At 43.3% G+C, this 17,278-nt stretch overlaps 1 protein-coding gene across 12 annotated transcripts in view; it reads right to left on the bottom strand.

Moving 5' to 3' along the window:
* TIAM1 (TIAM Rac1 associated GEF 1) overlaps positions 1 to 17,278 on the bottom strand; it is a 355,067-nt gene that overhangs the window by 152,570 nt on the left and 185,219 nt on the right. For 2 of the 12 annotated variants that reach the window (XM_054700314.1, XM_054700319.1), the window contains exon 4: positions 5,086 to 5,180. The exons of the other annotated variants lie outside the window; for them this stretch is intronic. The gene's annotated coding sequence lies outside the window, so the exon portion shown is untranslated. The remainder of the gene's footprint in view (positions 1 to 5,085; positions 5,181 to 17,278) is intronic. 12 annotated transcript variants of the gene reach the window in all.

Raw genomic sequence — 17,278 nt, 5'->3', positions numbered from 1 at the left:
TAAGGCATTTGCTTGGTGGGGCTCCTGAGAAATCACGGTCTGTGTAGAAGTTACAGATTGGTCCATATACTCTATTTGCTCCTGAAGCAAAGCCCTTTTTTCAATTTCCTCCTGAAGGTTTCCTATTCAAGGTGGTGCCAGAAATAGGAGAAACAGTAAGTAGCAGTCAGGGAATTAAGCAATTGGAGGGCAGGAAAAGCAGAGGAGAAAAGAAAAGAGAAAAAAAGAAAACCTTGGAAATTCAGAATCCAAAACGAGCTAGGATGTGCGAATCAAATTCCAGTTTTAAAGTATCCAGTTTAAGTTCTGGTTCTGGGAAGCCATCATGATGATCTGTTTTTAAGTCTACCCAGCCTCAAAACGGGGGTCCAGCTCACTTCAAGATGGTCCAACAGCCAGCATGTACCAAAGGGCAGAGCAGTGAGCTCGAGAGCAGGCTGACGATTTTTATAATGTGACTGTAGTTACCTACTATTTAAGAGGACATAAAGGACTTTTTTAATCCTGGTGAATGCTGATAACAGACTGGAATATTCTATCATTGACGTGTTTGAATTTCTAAATTTACCCAACTCCTGTCTCAGATAAATACCTTCACCCCACTGGTCTGTGTGTGAGAGAGAAAGATAGGCAGATAGGAAGGGCTTATATTGATTAAATAAAAGGTATAAATTTTAAATATTTTGCTTAACAGGGGATGTGCAACTGGCTGTGTTTACTGATTATGGCTTCGCGAAAATATTGCTTTTTAAAAAACATCTCTCTGACTTGCTGGTGGGCGTGGTGTGACGTAAATTGGCTGCTGAGGTGATGGACTGTCCCCTTGAGCCTACAGTTTTATAAACGAATGTTACTGCAATAAAAACAGTATAGGGCCTCCCTTGTGGTGCAGGCAGTTGAGCGCAGCGCTGTGAAGCTGTCCACAGCCTCTGCAGTGCAGGTTCGATCCTGGCCAGCCAGGGAGAGACCCACATGGCTTGGCAGATCTCTCCTGCCTTGCCTGCTGCTCCCCTCAGCAGTGTACTTCAGTCAGTCTGACTGTTCTGTTCCCCACTCTGTCTGGTGAATCCTCTCACCCTATCGCACATCTGGCCTGTACCCCAGTCTTGAATATATAAATAAATAAATCTTTTTTTAAAAAGTTTAAATAAAATTTTTAAAATCTACCTATAAATAATTTTAATTCCATCTGAAGTCAAGAATCTTATTATTTTGTGAAGCAAGTTATAATAAACCAAATATGTAGATATATTATTATTTTCAATGTATCACATTATAATAAACCATATATGTGTGTGTGTGTATATATATGTTATTTTCAGTGTAGCAAGTTACAATAAACCAAACACACACACACACACACACACACACACACACACACACACACAGAGTGGCTGAGGGATAGGGTGTCCACCTAGACCCTACACCAAGTTGTAAACTAAAGCTACAGTGTTTGAGGTCCAAAATCAATTTTTTTGGATAATCTTTTTTTAATTTTTTTACATCATTGTTCATTTTTAAACAATATTTGCTTCCCCCCCACCCCCTCAGGTGTAGTCCCCAGAGTTTCCTTCCCCAAGGCACCCGTGCACCATCACCTCAGTCCCCTGTGCTCCTCCCTCCCTCCCTCTGATCCCTCTCCCGCCTCCTCCCCTGCAGGATGTCTCCGGTTTATAATTGTCTGGTTTTGCTTTGTTGTGTTTTGTACTGTTATTATTTTTTTACACTGATGTCTTACGTGGTTCCCCTATATTCCTGCTATAAGTGACAAAATCAATTTAAAAAACAAATTGAAAAATCTATCTATAAACCGTTCCTGATGGCCTCTGAAGCCAAGAATGCTATTATTTTTAGTGCAGTAAATTGTAAAAGGTCATGTAGGAAAAGCAGCGTCAGGAAAGAGCTGACCGCAGCGGGGGGGGGTTCAGGATTGAGAGGTCCAGACCAGCAGAGGAGGGGCAGGGAAGGAGGAAGGAGTGAGGAGCACAGATGATCAAGAGAAACTGGTTCTGTTTTTCCCCTCCTTACAGAACCAGGGCTGACAGTTGAAAAATAATCTTCTCAGGCTGTTCTGCAAGAGGAGGAGGGGGTGGGGGTAGGGGAGCAGGGGTGCGCCCTCCACTCCGCACCCACAAGTCTCCTGGAGAAGCTGCCCTTCTATCTCCTTGGAAATCTTATCAACTTGTGGGGAGAAAAAGTGACGACAACGCTTTTGAACTTGCATGGAACATGCCGGAACTTCTCCTAAGCCTTTTAATAATTTGTGTAAGAATGTGCCTGGAGGCCCAGGAGCCACCTTCCAAGCCAGGCTCTAACTTCTAAATGGGTTTCCGTGTTCTTTCAATTTCAGAACAAAATTAAGGGTCCCTTACATAAAAATAACTATGGGCCAATGAGCCCAAAATAACCAAGAAATACCAGTTTTTAAACCCTGGCGACTAGACGGGGAGGGTGCCCACCCATGGGAATGAGTGGCCAGGGGGTGCAAGCCAAGCAAGTGGGGGTACCCAGAGCAGGGAGAGGCTGGGGTCCCAATGGAGTGAGGAATGGGGGAGACAACAGGACAGAGGAGCCAGGTTCAGGGGAGGATTAAGTATCCAAATCCAGAGTCAAAAAAGAACCCTCTGAATAAAACAGGAAACCATGAGTCCGTGTGGTTGTAAATACCTTGGGGGTTTGGTGAGAAATAGGGGGTCTCAGGACCATTGAAGGGTCTCTCTACAAAGCACATAGCAATGGCACAAGGGAAGAGTAACCTCCCACCAAGGAGGCTGGCCGGCACCATCTTCACCAGGAGCCCCGGCGGGTGGGCATCAGGAAGAACAGTTTCTAGAAAGACAGACACAGGGACACACTCGCCCTGGTACATCTGCACGACAGAGAGCACAGAGCTCGGATCCAGGAGACATGCAGCCAAACAGAGCAGTTCAACGAAATAACTGGACTGAGCTCCAGGGAGGTGCGGGGCCAGGGAGACTGAGGAGCTGCTCCTGCAGACGCGTGACTGAGCACGACACATTCTGAAGGAAACGCCTGTTAGGAACAGGCTCTGGAAGGACATCGCCTGATGGAACCCAAGTGGCAAAGGAACAACCTGACTGGGGAGCGAGAGTCGCTGGGAGAGGCGCCTGGCTAGGAGGTGACTTCGAGCCCTGCGTTGGTCGTAAGAAGCGTGTCCTTGTTGGTAGGGGGAGACAGACACTCGTGTCCTGTGGCAAAAGCAATTTATACTCATGCCTTTTAGGAGGGAAAAAATGCCTTGTACCATCTTGCCTGCTGTTCTCGAGATCTACAGCAATTTTATGTCTCAGACCCTATTAATTCTCAATGACATACACAGAGAGAGAAGAGATATGGATTATGTGCACCATGAAAACAATGACACGTAGCTGAGCAAGTAACTTACCGCATTAAATATGAGAATTAATGAAAGAATGTGTGACACTTGCGGGACAGTGTCCTGTGGGTGGTGGGGCCCTTAGGCCACACGTGTGTTCCTGTGCTTTTCTAGCCTCGCCAGAATATCTGACCCGTCAGCCAGCAGGATGATGTAAATTCAGGGCCGGGCTTTGTGTTTTTTGACGCCAGGCTGCTCCTGCAGTCCCTGCGACCCGGCAAGCCCACGAGTCCACGGCATACTCGGAAACCAGCACCAAGAGCCTCAGGGGGCCATCCAGATCACTGCCAGGAACTGGGGGGCCAAACCCAAGTAATAGCTGAGTGCAACACTTTCCAAATCCACAGTCAGACTCGGGGGAGGGGGTTCAAGCCCTGGGTGTGCCCCCAGCAGCTGTGTGATGGAATCACCCCATGTCTGGTCTCATCACAGGAAGGCAGAGCTAGGCAGGCTGACCTCTAAGGCTGATGGAGTCCATCAGCATTTCATGAAGCCCCCCGGCCCTGCTGGTGAACTCACAGAGCTCAAGTCTAGCAGAGGAAGCAGGGTGTGAAGATGCACGAAATGCATACTTGTCTCATTTGTGAGCACAGGCTCTGTCCCTCCTGTCCAGGGGTGGTGACTGGTCCCCCAAGTAGAATAAACGGATGGGGCGGACTGACCAGAATAGAAGCATGGTCCTTCCAACAGTCAGCACACCCCATGAGGCTCAGCCCTGACCTTGACCTTGTACCTCCTTTTCTCATTTGTTAAAGGGAAGATGATAACATCACCCAGCCAATGAGAGGGCTAGATGCCTTCGTGTATTTCATCTGCCTATAGATTAAGTATTTAATCTGGACTTAATGACTGAAGTATGACAGTTACATGTGATCTATATTCATAACCTATCATAATTGTTGATTATTTCAAATACTGGCATGCTGGTCTACGTTCAATTTATTCTAAGTGCCTAAGTCCCTGGGAGGGGTAAGTGCTTTAATATCTTCTACAAGAGACCCCGGCACATAGTAAGCACTGGGTAAGCAGGTGCTGCTATTTATGGTGAGTGTATATGGGTTCTGATGGTTGAGATGCAATGTGTGGCTCGGGATGGGGTACAGCATGTGTCGGGGTGCAGCCAGCCAGAGCTTGACCAGTAGCTGCCGCAGGCAGGGATACAGGGCGGGGAGTGTGAGCCAGACTGTCCATGTGGGAGACGCTCAGCTGTAGTTCCCATTCAGAGCCTACTGTTCTCAAGTCCACAGACCTGGTCCTCTGGTTTGACAGTCCACCGGTGGTAGCTAGAGGCAGGGAGCCAGAGGGGAGACAGAAGGAACAGGTACCGTTGTGGATGGGACAGGAGGGAACAGGGAAAGAACAAGAAAGCAAGTACAAGAGCAACAGCCAAAGCTTCCCTTCTCTGTGTTTCCAACCTTAGTAAACTCAGCCCAAACCAGCACAAGATGGTGATAGATTCTGAGAGAGAAACAACACAACTAACACTCGGCTTATGCTCACACCACTGTGCTCAGGACAAGGGGTATAGAATGAGCTGCAAATGCTTCCAAAATTGGGGGGCGGGGGGCAGTGGAGAGAGGATCTTTTCTCAGGAAAATCCACACTCCTGGACGCAGAGGCCGCCACAGTGCCTCTGAAAAGGTAAAAGCTGTTCTTCATGAAGAAATACGAAGACCAGTTCTTCTCACCTTGAAAAGCAGGAAGGGACAAAGACTCAGGGAAGAGTGAGGCCCGAAGATGAGCTTTAGGAAATCTCTGAAGTTAGCACAAATCCAGGAGTCATCTGAAAAAACAAATTTGATTTTAAGTAAAAGGCCACACACAGGACCAGACACTTAGCCTGGGTCCTTGAGCAGATGACGACCCCACCATCAGGTCAAGAGCCAAAGGCCTCCTCGCAGCACTTGACAAATCAGAAAGCCCCAGTTTCCTTCTCCCTTCTTTGTGGGAAACTCACAGACACTTACGGTAAAAATGAATCCAGCCTTCACATTAAATACCGAGCTACCCAGTCAAGTAAATTCCCCTCTCAAGGACTTTCTAATAGAGACACTTCACCTTCAGAAATCCTTAAGGCTTAAGTTAAAATACTCAAGCGTGGCAGAGACATTAAGCCAATTCCTTTTCACCAGGACAATAGGAAGTGTAGTTTCCGGCCTAGGCCCAGTGAGAGGGGGGCCACGTACCTGAGCCACGATTGATGAAACATGGGCTCAAATAATGTGGGCCCTCCCAAAACAGGTCTATGACTCCTCCAAGAGACTTTTGAGTAACCCCCCTTTTCTCCCCGCTGCACACCAAGCGCAGAGAAGCCAGAAGAAAATTCTAAGAGCAAAGTTTCAACCAGGTAGAGCAGACCTGGGTTCCTGAATGACCTTGTAGAGTAAGGCAGAGAGAGAAACCACCAGGTATGCCTGCACCCCTCCTGCAGGGGACTGTGATGAGAGCAACTTGGAGCCTCTGAGAAGAAAACCATGAAACGTGGGCCATGTATTTAAAAAGTCAGCCTATGTAGATGAAAAATTGCCTTCAGGTAATGAAAATTTGTGAGAACCTTCTGGGTGGTTGCAAAGCTTATGGCTCCAAAGAAGATTTAGCAATTCACCGTCATGGACCCATCTGACTCCTGAAAATCCAGACTTACTAGCTGCTTTCAGAATTAGACGGTAACCACTACTAAATGGGAAACCCCAGCTGCTTCGTTCTCTTCTGCCAATTGAGGGCCCCAAAAATGTCAAAGCAAGCAAGTGGAAAAGGAGTCCTCATTCCCAGTGCTGGATGTGCTCACTGAGGAAAGCTTTTTAAAGCTGTATATTAAATGGTTTATTTCTACAGCAAAGTATAATTTGCATTTTTACATATTTACATTCAGCTCAGTGACTAAAAGGACCTCATCCCAACTTTTCCTAAGAGAAAAAGAGGTTCAGCTTGCCTTAGCAAGTCAGCAGCCCCAGCCCTGGTTTGGAAGGACCGTCTGACAATATGAAAATGATGAGCTGCCTGAACACTCCTTCAGGACCAAGAAGGAAAAGCTTCATTCCCTGGCCCAATGTCTTCACTGTCAGGAAATATTTTCTGAAATTTTGTCAATGCAAGAAGGGGAATACAATCAAAAACTGCTAACTCATGGAAAATGATGCCCTCCAAAGTGAGAGAGGAAGCCTGAGGTAGCTGCCAGCTTCCTATAAGAAGAAATGGTCTCTGTCTCAGGAATAGTTCACATTATAAGAAATTGTCTTCTCCGTAAGACACCACCCAATGAAAGATGAAAGCTCTAAACATTGAAGCGTGAAGTCACTCCAAAAAGGCCCACCAAGATTCCCAGAGATTGAGGGGATATTTTTTGGCCCTAACAGCAATGGGAGGTGGTTTGCCACGACCTTTGAGCCAACTTAGTGAATCACAGCTTGAAAGTCTCATCTTTTCATACCTAAGTCTAAGCAAAACTTACAAAGCAGCTCCACTTCCTCGACATGGGAATAAATCAGGGCATGAAGAGCAAATTGTGAACGGGGGTTAGGGGAGACTCTGATGTTGACTCACCATCCATTCATTTCCAGGGTCTGCCTCTTCATAGAGAGATGGGGGGCTTGAGTTGTGGTTGAGAGTTAGGGCCTGGGGGCAGGAAGACCATTGGATGAGTTTCTTAATATCACTGAACTTTAGTTTCTCATGAGCCAATAGTTTCTTGTAAATCAAAACAACAATTAGATTATCACTTCACACCCGTGAGAATGGCTGTTATCAAAAAGACAAGAAATGACAAGTGTTGGTGAGGATGGGCGAGAAAGGAAGGCTCATACACTGTTGATGGGAAAGTAAATGGGGTGGCCATTATGGAAAATAGCATGGAGATTCTTCAAAATACTAAGAACAAAAATTACATGCAATCTAGTCGTCCCATGTCTGGGCATCTACCTGAAGAATATGAACACACTAATTCAAAGTGTTCATGCTCATCACTCAGCATTATTCACAATAGCCAAGAGTTGGAAACAACGTAAGTGCTTATCAACAGAGGCGTGGATTTAAAAGATGTGTGTGTGTTTTATGTGTGTGTATGTATGTATGTATGTATGTATTTATGTATGTGCAAGGGAATACTACTCAGCTATAAAAAAGATGAACTCTTGCATCTGCAACAACATGGATGGAACTGGAGGATATTATGCTTAGTAAAATAAGTCAGAAGGAGAAAGAAACACTGTATGATATCACTCACTCATATGTGGTAAATTAACAAAATGTAAACTAAACAAAACAATCTTCTAGACTATAAAAACAAAACAGCATTACCAGAAGGAGGGGGGGGGGACGGTATTGGTAAGTTAAATAAAAGGGTCAACTGTGTGGGATGGATGGGAACTAGAAAGCTGGTAGTGAACACAATGTAGTATAAACAGAGATGTTGATTTAAAAGATTGTACACCTGTAACCTAAATAATAATATTACTGACCAATGTAACTTCAACACTAAAAAAATCAACTCTAATGGTTCTTCCACCACCACCCCAACTTCTAGATGAGCTATGAAGATGAAATGCGACAGAACACAAACCACATAATACCAGGCTTCGGACTTAGAAGGTTAATAAATAGTAGTGATTAGCATTAGAATGCATTGCAAAACATGCAATGGTGATGTAATGTAATGATGCAAAGGAGATGTTGCCAACAGTAGGAAAACTGAGAAATTACCTTTTTAAGAAACATACATGCTTCAGAGAAGTAAACTTGAACCTTATCAGTATGGCGTGTTCATTGAATCCATGGGTGGTAACAGACCCATCTTCCAAATGAGGGATCCAAATTTCAGAGAGGTAAGGGAAATCCCCCCAAGTTCTTAGAAGTAGCTGAGTAGAAATGCCAACTTAAGTCCATTTGACTTTAGATACATACACAAGGCCAAGTGTATAGATACATACACTTCCCTATAGAATTCTATAGAACCTACAGAATTCCCTATAGGTTCGAGAAATAACGTTGCCTCCCAAAAGAAAGGTTTTATAGTCTGAGAGGATAAAGGAAGAAAAGAGAATGTGAATATATAATGGGATGAATGAAACAGGGCATGGCACAGAAAAGAGATGGCAGGAGGCACAATTTTAAGAAAAATGGGAGATAGCTCAGCAATTGTCTTAAAGTCACATCATACATAACACTCAAATGAGTGCCCTTACTCAGAGCTTGGAGCAAAAAAGAAGTATATATGATCATTGATGCCCAGAAAGAGCAAGCGCAACTTAAGTCTTGTCATACTGTAAGAGTGCTGAAGATACAAGGTTTTCATGCATGAATTATCTGGTCTAAGAACTTGAATACATTTGTTCGGGGCAGGAATTGTCTTTGAGTATTTCTGATCATCCTGGAAACGAAATAAACGTCTGTCCTTGAAGATAAACACAATACCTACAAAAAGTACTTCAGAAAGGGTAAAACATCAAGAAAATGACTTGGCTGTCCCTGTGTATTTTTTTTTTTTTACTGCATTCACTTCATTACAGAACCTGGCCATTGAGTTTTAATGGTATTCTGAGTCTCAGGAAGATTCCCATCTGGGTTGCAAAAAAATGATATTTGCAACACTTGTAAGTGAACAGAATGTTGGTTCACAATAAAGAGAAAGGAGAAACAGATTGGTCTTTTAGTGCCTTTTATGAAGTGGGGGGGGGGGTGGGGACAAAATAATTTATACCCAAAAAGTCAGGAGTTAAATAAATTACATTTTTTAAAAAGCTGATTAAACAGATGCTTTTAAAAGAAGGACATGACTCTGCTCAGAGGGCTCGTCTGCTTAGTTAATGCAAGCAGAATGGATGACTTCAACAGATTCCAAGCAGTTCTAAGGAGTCTGAAGTGTGACTCCTGCGTGGTGTGCCAACAGCTCAACTACTACTAAGATAATGACGCAGGCTGATTGAGGGTTTACGCTACGCTCTTTACATACATGAATTCACCTAGTCTAACCCTCCCAACAATCCTTGGAGAAGATGATAATCCCCCCCAGGTCCATTTCACAGATGAGGAAACCAAGACCAAGGAACAGGAAGTTTCCTATCTAAAGTGGTGAAGTGGTAGCAGGGTGGGGATTATGCTAATCCTGAGCTGGAGAGGAAAAAGGAATTTACATATGAAGGACCACAGGAGTCATCCCCAAGAGAATTTAAGGTACTGTCATGAGAGGTGTTCTGAGAACAACTGTGGGTGTTTGACAGTCATATGGACTAGAAAAATGTTTATAGGCTCACCAGACTTGGCTCTTCCTACTAAGGATCAAGAACAGTTGAAAGCAGGCATTTCTTGCAATGGCTTCCACTGCCTGAATATATAATAAAACAAAAAATATATAATAAAACATATTTTTCTCAAGCTGGGACCCCTATTTTTCATCTCAGTACGTAGACATAAGACAAGCAGCCTGGTTTCTGTTCCATTGTTTCGAGTTGTGCTCTGTTATACTCGGTTATATCATATCATGCTATTCATATTATACCTGTTATATTGTAATTTGTTCCACTGTATCATTTTGGTGATGTTGGACTCAAACCACTAAAATTATTTTAGAGAGCCCAAAGGATATCTATCCTCAGTTTTAGCACTTCCCCAGTGGAAATGAAATGCCAAATTTCCACATGGAGCTATTTAGATGCTTCCTTTTTAATGTTTATGCTTCTAAAGGGTAAAGGTCACCTAGACTTGCTAAAACTTCAGCAATTTACAGAGGCCCTGAAAATTGGCCTGAAGCAAAGGTTCTTAGCAGAGGATCCCTGGAGAACTTTCGAAGACCCTTGAACCTTCTAGAATTGAACCCAAAATGATGTGCAAGTAGCTATACTTGTACAGGAGCATTCTCATGGCTTTTACCAGCTTTTCAAGTGAGTGGAAACCACTAAATTCTATATACAAGAGGGTCACCAAATCTGGCAACAAAACTTCTACACATAATGAAATGACTAATCCATGAGAAGAGACAGCTCCAACCCACATGGCCACCAAAAAGAAGCTAAATGGCAGAAGACATACTACATTCACTCATTTATTCTACCAGCTGAGTGCCTACAGTTGATTAACTCTGTTAATATTCTGGGTGTTAAACAGGGAGGAGAGGGGATTAAACTAGAGGGTCCTGGTGTCCTTTGCATGCCCAGTGCTACGACACTGAGTCTCTGAAATCTGCAAAACTAAAGATTGTCACCTGCCTATATTTCCCGCCTCCAAAGAAGGGATAGAGCGCTTAAGATAATGACTTTAAAATTCATTATTTCATCGTCTATCCTAATTAAAAACCAAACATTTCCAGAAAATTTTTACACTGATAAAAACAATCGTGAAATAGAACCACCCTAAGTTAAAAATTTTTTCAAAGTGGCATTCTCCTCACTCTATAGTTGGAGCACATTTAGCCTTCTCACTGGAAGCTAATCAAGACTTGCAGTGATTCACTTTCTATTGGATCAAAGGTAATGAAATAATTGTGTTTTGGAACAAAGACACCATTGAACTTGGTGGCACACATGAGCTCAGTCCCTGGGCCTCAGGTTTCCTTCTGGGGGAAATTCTTCAAACATATAGGAAACTTCCTGGCCTCTCTAGTACCTGGGACATCTTAGGAGCAACCGAGTCACTCACCTTGTTTGAGGGAATAACCCACACACATGATGAATTCGAGTTCTCTCTTCTTTCTCTTTGAAATCTTCTAGGGTCATGGAAAATTCAAGCTCTGACCTATCCTAGATCTTGTAGCTGGTAATCTCAGAGGGCCTGGCCCATGGAAGCTAGTCTGCTGTGCCCAATACTAGCTCTGCATAGATGGACAAGTCCATCTAACTCTACCTGTGGGACTTTTACTCTCACTGCACCTCTAAGCCACAACCTCCGAACTAACATCTTTTCACAGTAAAACCAACCTTGAGGTCTCCATCTTCTGACTCCTCTTTCTTTCCTACTGGTCCAGCACTTGAGCCAGGAAAAGAGCTTCTCAAATCCCAACCACCTCTGTCTCCTGAATTTCCAGCGGGTTGACAGCACTTCAAATACTGTGTTTAACTCAGCTATTACTTCCTAAGTTCAAGACCGATTACAAGTACCTACTGGATCAAACCATTCCCCGCCCCCCACCTTGTTCACATACTTACACAGCCCAGAACAATCAGAGAAACTCCGAGAACCCAAACCCATCACCACTGACCCAACTCAAGGGAGGATTTCAGAAGGTATTTTTCTTCAGATTAATTCCCAGCACCAAAACTAACAGCCAGTGGCAGGGTGGAGTTAGACAGGAACCTAAGCAATGTCAGCATCTAAGTCTTCACAGAACATCCCATTCTTTTGTAAAAAGTGAAATTTCCTGTTATATATTCAAGTGTGACTATTCTGTTACACTGCCTAAGGCTTTAAGTTCAGTTCAGTATGTATTATCAATGGGCCAGCAGGCGGTCAAGCGATTCTACACTGCAGAGGTAGAAGAGCTATACAACAACCCTAAGTCAATGTTTTGGTGCTACTTAAACTTTCTATTCCCAATTCTGATGAGCAAAACCTGCCTATTTTGTCACGGTACATGTAGCAAAGTTAAATACTTGAGAAATAAATCTCTTGGGCTCTGAGACTGGGAGAAAAGAGTTGTGTATATAAATCTCTTTGGCATTATTTTGTCATTATCTTGACGATGTAACTAGAGAGAAAGGCTTTCATTTAATCTGGTTCATTTAGAACATTTCCTCTCTGCCTTGACATTACAAGATGACCTCAGAGGTTTGAACAAAATTTTTCATGGCTCTGAGGATTTCAGTTTCTGTTCATGTGGCTTTGCATTGTTAGATTAGCATAAATATCGATGAGGCTTTTTGGTGGTACTCTAATTTCCACAGTTCTGCATGCTCAAGGCTGGGAGAGCAGCATAAGTAAATCATGATTGAGAAGGATGAATTAAGAAACAATGCATGTTCAAAAGGAGGTCAACTGCTGTACAAGTATCTGGGGTTTTGTTTTCAATGTGTTGAGGCATAGACCTAGAAATGGAATTGCAACATCAAAGGCTCCAATTTCTCCACATCAACACTTCTTTTCCATTATCAATCTTATTACCATTATTATTATTGCTCATCTAGTGGGCGGAAATAGGTATGTCACCGTGATTTTGATTTGCATTTCCCCAGTCACTGATGATGATGAGCATCTTTTCATGTGCTCAATGGTCATTTGTAGATCGGCTTTAGAGAAATGTGTTTGCCAATGTTTCAGTTGGGATTATTTTTCCAGAGTTGTTGAGCTGAATAACCAATATTTCTTGGAATATGCGGGCTATTCACAATAGCCCAAAGATAGAAACATAAAGGTCCACTGACAGATAAGCATACTGTGTACTGTACTGCACAGCTTGATGATGTTTCAGCCCATGGTGGACCACGTATACAATGGCAGTCCCTCTACACAGCCCGTAATGTCACATTTCCTAGAATGCATCTCCATCCTCAGGAGCCATGACTGCATCTAGAGTGAAATATTGTTCAGTCAAAACAAAGGCATGAATTTGTGATAGATGCAACACATGGATGAACCTTGAAACCCTCTTGCTCAGAGAAAGTCAGTTACAAAAGAGCAAACATTGCGTGATTCCACCTCTAAGAGGAAACAGGCAAGTTCAGAGAGAATATGGACTGGAAGTTACAGGAATGAGGGATGTTATGGTTTAAAAGGGCCAGAGTCTCTGTTTAGAATGATAAAAAAATCTATGGGAATAAACCATGGTGATGGTTGCAGGCCATCCCAAGTGCACTGCTCCCTGCTGAAATGTTCTCTTAAGAATGTTTCAAATGTTAAATTTTATGTTATGCATATTTCACAACAAATAAAGCAGCTTGGCTTAGCCCACTTTGTAATTCAAAATATAAGTAGTCAAGAAAATAGCCATGATTATCAAAAAATGGTGGTTTTGGATAAGGATGACAGAGTCAGGGGGCTCTGAAGCAGGTGTGAGCAGGAAAGGCATTACGGTCACATGCTCATGAGATGATCTGAGCTTGACCTTGAGCTACCTGCAAAGGTTGCCAGGATTGGCAGCACCTCCATAGTTACAGGATCAAAAAGGGTGGAAAATGACCTTAAAGGGTCATTTTCTATATGGGATGTTACCTACATGTTTAGTCCAGGAACAGGTGGAAGGAAACACCCTGTGAGTGTTAGTGGTCTGCACCCCTTCCAAAACTACAGGCTCCGCCTCATGATTTGAGCTCAGACGAGACCCTGCCCTCCTAGAGTGTCTTATTCTTCATGCTCTTTGGAGTATTTTAAATATTTCCTGACAGAAATTTAAAAGCAAGTAAAAATTGTTCCGTACATTAGAAGCCAAATTGATGGAATTAAGTGTGGAAAGCATTAACCCTCCCTGACACCCTTCAAAACACAACTCAGTAGCAGATGAAAAAAAGAAGACTGAGAGGAAATAGGCTGAATGGTAACTGTGGTACCTTTGGAAGCAAGCTATGGGTGATTTTTGACTGTCCTCATTTTGCTTATCTATATAATTCCAATTTTTCTATACTGGTTTGCATGATCATTTAAATATATAGAAACGAGAAAGAAAAGGTTCCCTGGGAGTTCAACTGCCCCCAAGTCTTCCTTGAGCCTTCTCCACCAACCCCTGCACCCCCAACAGAATCCATCATCCCCACTCTACATATTCACACAGCTCATCTTGGCATAGAGGGTGATTCAAGAGCACATTTACTGGAGGTGCTCGGTGCCCCCATTAGTCCTTCCACAGGCTAATCCACTTACTGCCACAGTAGCTCCATTCAGTGGTTACCATCATCCACCATCTTACTGGGAAAGGAATAGTCTCAAGAAAAACAGTAATTTGCCACAGGCACCCTAGTCATGCATGACATAGCTGGCTGCACCCCCAAGCAGGATGGCTCCAGAACCCTCACTCTTAGTTAGCCATCACACATTGCCCTCACCGTTTCTATTGTTGTCATCACCTTATTTCTGTCACTGTGCATGGACTTGCCTATCACCTAGGCCACACTGTGAGACAGCAGCCACAGCCTATGAATCTCCACCTGGAATCAACATTTCATACTCGTTTCTCTAGTTTATAGTGTTAAGTTCCAAACCAATGAATTTTTAGTTGTGTATGCTTTATCATACATCAGACAAGGAGTTAAGATCCAAGATCTATAAAGACCTCATGTAACTCAACAACAAAAATAACCCAATCAAAACAAGGAGTAGAACAGACATTTTTCCAAAGAAGTACAAGTGGCTAACAGTCAGATGGAAAAATGCTCATCATCACTTATCAGGGCAATGCCAACCAAAGCCACGATCAGATACCACCTCACATCTGTTGGCATGGCCTCCATGCTTCCTCAATATATAAAGAAGAGAGATTCCATAAAACCTAGTTGTTCCACATCTGGGTTTATGTAAAAATCATGAAAACTCTAATACAAAGAGATTATGCACCCCTATGTTCACTGCAGCACTATTTACAATAGCAAGCCGTGAGAACAACCAAAGGGCCGATCGATAAATGATTATATAAAGATGTAAAAAATACACATACATACACATATGTTGAAATACTACTCAGCCAGAAAAAGATGAAATCTTGCCATTTGCAACAACATGAATGGAACTAGAAGGGATGATACTAAGTGCAATAGGTTAGATGGAGAAAGACAAATACTGGGTGATTTTTCTCGTATGTAGACTGTAAAGAAACAAAGAAAGGGAAGAGAAAAAACCAAAAACCCTTGAAATCTGACTACCAGCCATTGTCTACCAGAGGGGGGTGTGGTTGGGAGCAAAGATGGAAGGGCACCCAGCGGTCTGTGGTGTAGGGTTACTGGTACTTTGGTGGAGAGTATGGTGCAGTAACATATATTTTAAGATATGTTAACCTGTACTCCCTCAGTTTAATACTATTTATTTAGCATCCCAGAAGGATACATTCTCACATGGTGTGGTTTTTAGAATTTACTCCAAAGGACCAGCATCTTATAGAATACAAGTGTTTATCTATGAGCTTCAGAAACTTGGTGTCTTTCTACCTTTTAAGTCATAAAGATGGAAAGAAAGCAGGAAGCTGTGGGTTGGGGGTGTCACATGCAGGGGTCATTCAAGAACACACGCTTCCCAAGACTTTGCCATGATATGGTTTATTTCCACATGCAACTCTAACTAAAAGCAATAGTACTTCATAAAATCAATAGCATGCTTTACACTGGCATTTGAGAGTTTCTTCTTTAAATATAGCTAAATATTCTATTTAGCAAAGAGGCCCATCTCCTTGCAAACCAACTGTGTACCCTGCAACATTCTTCTACCTGGCCACAAGCACACCTGTCCTGGACTCATCCTGCAGCTGCTGCCCCAAAAAGACAGTGGCTGTGCATATAAATACTCTGGCCTCAGAGAGATCCAGACCCTGAACTCCCCTCCCCACAGGTTAGCAGTGGGATTCTACCCCGATGATGACATGACTTATCATTTTCTCATTTGGTTCTTTGTTCTGTTTCATTTTTTTTTAAATCAAATGCCCTCATTTACCAAGAATACACTGAAGCAGCTTTCTTCTGGGGAAAGACATGGCTCTCTTGACTTTCTGTAGTCCTAACTCAAATGATAGCCTTCCTGGAAGGAGAGGGTCAAGGTGAAGCAGAGTTCTCAGCCCCCGAGATGAGAATTCATCCCCAGTGTGAAGGCAGCTGAAATTGACATACCTGCACACCAAACCAAAAGATGAACAGAAAACCAAACAGCCTAGCCAGGCAACTCTACCATCCTCCCGTCTACACTGTGGGACTCCAGATAATCCATATTAGCCATTAAAAGGCCACGGACTACAAAGAGAGCAGAGCTCTGAAATGGTAGTGCTGAGAAGTGAGGGTGAGTCCCTGGAGTCCTGGACATGCCCCCCACTCCCGCAGATGTGCAGGACAATGTTCTTATGTTCTTGTTACCCACCAGGTAATACTGCCAAGTATTTAAGATGCTAGATGAAAGGCACTGGTGAAATGCAAAATGCCTGTTATGATGTTTGGCCCAGGGGCTGTCCCTCTACATTCTCTACAGTGGTGATTAAAACCATCACTTTCCGTCCCTACCTTCCAGAGATGGGAGGTTTAATTAATGTGCACTTGGGGTTTTAAAATCCCTAGATGAAAAGGGGACCAGATGTGAGAGTTATTATTATTCTGCTCAAAAGACACTGACAAACAGACATCTGTGGACAAGTTTATCCACATGCCACTGAAAACGGACCAGCCAAGGTCACACACCAAAGAACTCAGGTTTGGATTTTGAAAAGGCTCAGAGATCCACGGTTTGGGTGGCTCGCTGCACACATCACAAATGTTTTGAGAACTAAAACTCTAGATGGGTACCGTGAAGCAGAGGGACATGTGAAATGGAAAGTGGAATCAGATGACAGGCAAGGAAAGGGCTCTCGGGAAAAACAGAGCTAAATGTAGGGTGGAGGATTTTTCTAATTTGAAGGTAAATAAAGAGATATCGGGCTGCAGGGAACTGCAAATTATCTCCAAGCATTTTTGACTATAGAACTCATCAGCTAACTACACTGGCATGATGAAAGTTCTCTTTTTCACCAACTAGGAAGAAAAAGATTTTTGTGCCTAGAGAAGTTGAAAGAAAAAAGTCTTATCAATAAAGGCCCAATAGCACCTGCGGGACTGGAGCTATATGAGCAACAGACCAAAGCTACTCGCTGGTCAAACACAAGGACTTACAGCACGAGGGTCAGAACCAGGAAGCTGCCCAGCCTACCCTCAACACTGCGGTCAAACACCGCCTGTCAAAACCTAAAGTGGATGGTGCCTCCCACCCACAATCCTCCGAGACCCCCTGTCACCAACA

The sequence above is a fragment of the Talpa occidentalis genome, unplaced genomic scaffold, assembly GCF_014898055.3.
Source record: "Talpa occidentalis isolate TD23 unplaced genomic scaffold, MPIMG_talOcc4v2.1 talOcc4.4, whole genome shotgun sequence".
In the NCBI taxonomy this organism is placed as follows: domain Eukaryota; kingdom Metazoa; phylum Chordata; class Mammalia; order Eulipotyphla; family Talpidae; genus Talpa; species Talpa occidentalis.
This window is presented reverse-complemented; position numbering and strand designations above follow the sequence as displayed.